The sequence below is a fragment of the Colobus angolensis genome, unplaced genomic scaffold (genome assembly GCF_000951035.1).
Source record: "Colobus angolensis palliatus isolate OR3802 unplaced genomic scaffold, Cang.pa_1.0 Scaffold182, whole genome shotgun sequence".
NCBI classification, from domain to species: Eukaryota; Metazoa; Chordata; class Mammalia; order Primates; family Cercopithecidae; genus Colobus; species Colobus angolensis.
The window spans coordinates 4304121-4310654 of NW_012114955.1; the positions used below are offsets into that span (position 1 = coordinate 4304121).

The 6534-nt window shown below is 48.0% G+C and overlaps 1 pseudogene; it reads right to left on the minus strand.

Annotated features, from left to right (window-relative positions):
* Positions 1-5406, minus strand: part of LOC105510055 — a 23373-nt pseudogene extending 17967 nt beyond the window's left edge.
* Positions 5407-6534: the final 1128 nt, after the last annotated feature.

Genomic DNA, 6534 nt, shown 5'->3' on the forward strand with positions numbered 1-6534 from the left:
TATATTTTATGTATCTCTATCTCCATATGGAAATACTGAGTAGACATTTGGGTAGTGTCCAAGTTCTGAGACAACACTTGGGCTAAGCCGTTTGTGTGAGAGTCATCAGTGGGTATAGATGGAAAAGAGAAGTGGTGTAAGGATTGAGCCCTGGGACACTCTAACCTTAAGAGGTTGAGGAGATAGGACTTTGCTAGCTTATGTCCTTATTATGTATTTTTTTTCTGTCTCCCACTAGGATGCAATTCTGTGACAGTAGTGACCTTGTCTTTGTCTGTCTTGTGGCCCAGCACTAACTATTCAATAAAAAATTGTTCAGTGAATGAAGACAAAGATGTATACCAACCATGTGATCTCTGATGCTGGAGGGGACATGGCAGACTTGTCCACTTGGGTGCCACCCATTGACATCCCATCAGTTCTTTGGTCAGAAAGAATTCTGACGCTACCCCTGCCCCTCTTATACCTTGAAGCTGCTTCTTGGGGGCTGGAAGATGAAGGAGGGGCTGCTGAGGGGAGCCAGGAGCCACGGCTTTTGAAAGTGGCAGCTTACATGTTCCTGTGAAGTGACTCTGGGGGATGGGGTCTTTCTCTGGGCGAACTCGCCTTCCTTCTGTGAATCTCTGCATGCGTGTGTTGAAGGCACAGGAAATGCTCTAATCCTGTTATCCTTGAGCTTTCCAGCCTGGATCCAATTCCCCCCAGACATGAACAAACATAATGGATGCAGACGACAGAGGAAATGCCAGAGGGCTTGGGTGTCTTCACGAGCTGATGGAGCCCAACTCAAATGAGCTCATCCCTGACGATGAACTTGGGAAAGGCTAGGCTCTGCGTCAGGCCTTCCCACCCACATATCCTGCTGTCCTTTTTCCGGGCTAATTGCTTTGTCTCCCATCAGGCCCAAGTGTGCCCCACTCATCTGCGCATACCCCTTTAATTCTGTACTCTCTGTAGCCCCCATATATCAGAGGCCCTTCCTAGACAGAAGGTCAGCTTGTCAAGTGGAACTTCTTATGACTGATGCTTTGCATTCTTGGACTTCTTGGCTTGTCCTCATTCTTGGCAAAGGCTTCCTTTCTTAGTGCTGTTTCCACCTGCAATCTCCAGGTGCAGAGAGCTGGGCATGGCTCCAAGGATATTGACCAGCTGAATCAATGTCTATTCACCAGCGTTCTGTCTCTGAGGGTCTGTCTGGAGCTGTTCTTGTGGTCACAGCCGGTGTCTGCCTTCTCCTGATTATCTCATAGAAAGTTATTGATGACATGATTTCAGACTGGTCATTTCAAATGCAACAAGTGCGTGCAAGCTTAAGCATCGATAGCATGCAGACTCTTCAGAATAATAACATAATTTAAGGGGGTGCTCTGATGGGGAAGATAGATCACATATTAACTAGAAAATTAAAAGTCACCCACAATTGCACGACCTAGAGATAGCCATGGTAAACACTTGGGTGTGTTTCCTTCCAGGTTTTTCCACGCATATTTATAAAACATTGCTGTGATCATACCTCTAGGTCTACCCAGTTGGCTTCCAGGTGGGCATTGCAGATGTACTGGAGAGATGCATCATCCTGCATGTGTCTTTTGCAGAAGAGCTTCAGCTCTGTGAGCGTTGGTCCAGCTCCCCAAAGCCAGCCTGATCCCGTATCAGACCAGTCCTGTTTCCTCTGCTGCGCTAAGAAATTGGCATTTTCTTTGGGTTTCACAGCTTCAAGCCCTAATCCAAGCTGAGCTGTTCCTGCATTCCCTTGCTCCAGAGAGGGTGGTAGTTCCTCAGTTTTTCAATTTTATTTTGAGCTTAGCAGCAGCTGCTCATTGACCTGGCTCTGAGCAGCAAAGACTGTCTAGGTCCCACCTTTTAGGAAGTGGAACAGCTAATTACCCCTTGTCTCTGTCTCCTGGATGTCCCACCCTTCTTTTGATCTGTTTTCCCGTTTAGGATTCCGAGCACTTTTCTGCTTTTCTCCTTCACAGAACGGGCCAGGGGCTGTTGACTTTCTCGTTACCCGTGAAAGCTAGCATCAGTAAGTAGCCACTTCTCATTGATTGGCAGGAAAGCAGCTGCCAGACCCAGCAAAGTCACACGAGGGCACAGGTAGGTAAGGGCTTCTCTTCACAAAATCAGTATTTCTTCTCCAGCAGTGACTGGAGCACTAGAAGATGTCAGAAAGGAGACTGCTTTGTTCTCTCTGTCCTGCTACTCGGTCCTGTGATGCTTCCCAGCATAGGATATAACCTTATCCCTGAGTGAGCAGATGATGTCGTATCTGTTTATGGTTTTCCCCTTTGCATTAGCTGGCCTCTCTGGAATGTCTCTATGCCCTCTGTCTCTCTGAGTTCTGCCCACTTATGCACACTCTGCTTAATTCTCCTCCACCTAGAAGCTTTCTCCCTTCCCCTGAGCCCCTGCTGCAAATTCCTGAAGCACATGCAGTCACCATTAGCACCATCCTAGAGCCAGGCAGCCAGACCCCTCTCTGGGCTTGTGACATTTATTATTATTATTTTTTTAGAGACAGGATCTCACTCTGTCACCCAGGCTGGAGTGCTGTGACATGATCACAGCTCACTGTAGCCTCAAATTCCTGAGCTCAAGTGATCCTTCTGCCTCAACCTCCCAAGTAGCTAGGACTACAGGCATGTACCACTAAGAGTGGCTTACGGTTCTAATTTCTGCAAGAATTATTAAAAAGGCCCCCTATGCTATGTTTGCCATAAGTTTTTGATTGTTTTTGAAGTTTTGAGACAAATACCTTTTATCAGGTATTTTTGTTTTTGAGACAGGTTTTGAGACAGGCTGGAGTGCAGTGCTGCAGTCATAGCTCACTATAACCTCAGACTCCTGGGCTCAAGCAACTTTCCTGCCTCAGCCTCCTGAGTAGCTGGGACTACAGGTGCATGCCACCATGCCCAGCTAATTTTTCTATTTTATTTTTGTAAAGATGGGATCTCACTTGTTGCCCAGGCTGCTCTCGAACTCCTGGCCTCAAGCCGTCTTCCTGCCTTGCGGGCTTGTGCTTTAGAAGGCTTCCCTCTGGCCCTCCTTGCAACAGGCCCCTGTCCACAGGGCACAGTATTTCTAGACTATGTTCATGTACCTGAGACACCAGAATTTCCTGCCCAAATGATGCCCAGTCCTTTGCCAGGTGTTAAGTGCGTGACCACAGAGGACAACTATTTGGCAGGAGTAGGGTGGGGACTTGGATGTATGGACCATCTTGTCTACACACATATGTGCAAAGCCCCCACAGGGTGTGGAAAAAGGAAGGGAAGGAAGGAGCTGGGGGTGGCCCTGGGCCAGGGGCCTTTGCTCATGTTCTTATTTGCACTCTTGCAAATAAGGAGAGGCTCTGCAGAGGGTAGGGGTTGTGTAGTCCCGCACATTTTAACATTCACTCCTTTCTGTCTTGCTTTATTCTCAAGGCAACAAGAATAGATGGCTTCTGAGGGTGAGAATCATGGCTTATCCTTTTTACATCTTCCATCCTATCAAGGGGCTCTGAACTGGCATGAGAAATTGACTGTGTCTACCAGTGAGAACTTTGGCTAAGCAGGTACCACAGCCCCTCCTCAGAACATTTGCCAACTGAATCTTTTCCTTTCCCACCTGGCCCTGGCTCAGGGGAGGAGGCTGGTAATCCATAATCCGGGAGTAACTGGTCACCTTCTTCTTGACTTCACAGGCAGCCTGTGCCTGGCTGGCTCTGAGAGGGCAGGGCACCTTTTACTCTGAGGATCCTTGTAGAATTGGAAAGACAGCTGCCTATGATAGGTACTCAATAAATACTGGGTGAGAAAGATGAAAGTGAAACTGGGTGTAATGCTTTTTTTTTTTTTTTTTTTGAGATGGTTCACTGCAACCTCTGCCTCCTGGGTTCAAGCGCTTCTCCTACCTCAGCCTCCTGAGTAGCTAGGATTACAGGCATGTGCCACCACACCCAGCTAATTTTTGTATTTTTAGTAGAGATGGGGTTTCACCAAGTTGGCCAGGCTGGTCTGGAACTCCTGACCTCAAGTGACCTGGTGCCTTGGCCACCCAAAGTGCTGGGATTACAGGCGTGAGCCACCACACACAGCCCAGGGCTTGATGCTTTCTAGGAAGAAGAGGAGATGGCACAGGCCATCCCAGGTGTGTGTGAGGCATGGAAAGGGATACCCTGGAGGAACATTCCTTTAGACACCATTAAACAGGCCAGGGAATAGGAGGCCTAAATCAGAGAAAATGCTTTGGGCAAGTTCCATCATAAAATACTGCCACCCACAACTGCAGAAACTCCAGGGGCACCCCAGTGGGTGTCCAGGGGGTGGCTCTGAGATGAAGCAGCTTGGACCAGGGGCTGGTGGCCTCTCCCTGGGGCTAGAGGCTGCAAGGCCAGGCCCCCTGAGCTGCTCTAGACGCTGGGGTCCCACTCCTTTGACTGGGCTGCAGGTGGTAAAGTCTGGCCTACTTGTGGGGAATGGGGATAGGCTTGGAAGGGGGAAATCCTTCCTGTGTCCTGAGTGGCTGCCTGGCTCTGACCGTAGAGTTGCTGTCAGGCTATCTGTCCAGAAGAGTAGATGATGGAGCTGCTAGAATTTAAAAATGACCAAGCTCCGTAGCCAGATTCTTGGGCTTCTTGGTGTCCACTGTGCTCTTTTGTACCCTCTCTCTTTCTCCTAATTTAATGCACAAGACTACATTCAACTTAATTAGGATTATACGTCTTATAAATTTAATATTTAATATCCAAGTAAAGGTTCCCCCCACATATTTATTAAAGATACCCTGGGAAGAATGTTAATGAGTCATGATGTCATAAATACTTGGAATGAAGGAGCTGGAGATGGAAGAGGGAAGAGGGGAGAGAGAAAACCAGATCATTTTAAGAACCAAAGAGGAATTACATTTTCCTCTCGGATTGGGGTTTGTTGTGTAGGTTGCTTGGATTTTCTGGCTGGGGCAGAAGTACGATCTCAGGATTCAGAGCCGTGAGCTGTGTTCTTGTCCAAAGCCAGGCAGGGCGGAGGGTATCATGTGTGCTGGCTAAGTCAGACTTGTTTTGCATTTGGGTACATGCTGTGCTTTCAGGATGCTGAAGCACACATTTTAATGAATAATGGAGGAAAATATCTTAGCCAGATGTTGCACCCATTCGTATCCTCTTCTCTGGTTATTTGAAAGTAGCACTGGTGTAGATTCAGCATTTGGATACTTGACTTTAATGCTGAATCTCCATCCAGAGGCTTCATATTTTATAATCAAAATAACATGGGGAACCAGGTGCAGAGCTTGGCCATTTTTAAATTCAGCAGCTCCATTGTCCACTCCTCTGGACAGATAGCCTGACGACATCTCTAGGGCCAGAGCCAGGCAGCCACGCAGGATACAGGAAGGAGTTCCTTCTTCCAATCCTATCCCCATTTCCCACAAGCAGGCCACACTTTACCACCTGCAGCCCAGCCAGAGGAGTGGGACCCCACTATCTAGAGCAGCTCAGGGGGCCTGGCCTTGCAGCCTCTAGCCTCAAGGGGAGGCTCCCAGCCCCTGAGCCAAGCTACCTCATCTCAGAGCCACCCCTTGGACACCCACTGGGGTGTCCCTGGAGTTTCTGTAGTTCTGGGTGGCAGCATTTTATGATGAAATTTGTACTACAGTGTGCCCCTGTTGTCTCAGCCACTTGGGAGACTGAGATGGGAAGAGTACTTGAGCTCAGGAGTTCAAGGTTAGCTCGGGCAACATAGTGAGACCCTCATCTCAAAACAAAAACTAAAAACCGAACAAAAAATAAAAACCAAAAAACCAGACAACAGGGAAATAACGTAAGGAGGAGGAGTGATGAGGCAGAGAGAAGAAGAGGAGAACGATTCTTCCAGGGCTTTGTGGAGTCCTAAAAGCTCATCTCCAGAGCTTGAAAAGAACTTTTTCCTCATTCAAGTCCCCAACTGCCTTATTTCTCTAGATGTAAATGATTCACAAATCCTCTTTCCTGGTGGAATTCATGTATTGAACAGTTTGACCTGAAAGGGATGCAAGGACATCAGGATGAGTTTCCCTTCCTGTGCCCTAATGATGTCTCAGACAGAGCCCTGGCTTTCCAGACCCTTTGAGGAACTAAAAAGCAGCCTGGTCTACATGAGTGTAGAACTCACTTCTCAATCTTGCATCCGTTCAGGGCTCCACTCCTCCCTCTGCTCAGCTTGACGTGGCCTCTCAGAGTGTTGCTGTGGTAGGGAAGAAATGTCCAAACAGACCTGGGAAAGACCCAGCAGGCCTCCTCCTGCTGGGATTGAATGAGATCCAGGCACTCCCTGTCTCTACAAAGGGTTCTATTGGAGCCCCTTCACTTGACTTTGATTCTAGGAAGCTTCTTCCTCCCCTCCCCTAGGGAAGGCAGGTATAATTGTAGTTGGGGGGAAGGCCTTCTTATAAGTTTCTGGCAGCTTCCTTAAGAATGTAGGGAGCACTTCATACCATTATTTTTGGATTTAAGACCTTAGCTGTGATTCTGGAAGCCAAGGCAATTGGAGAAGTACCATTCAGTAAACTCTT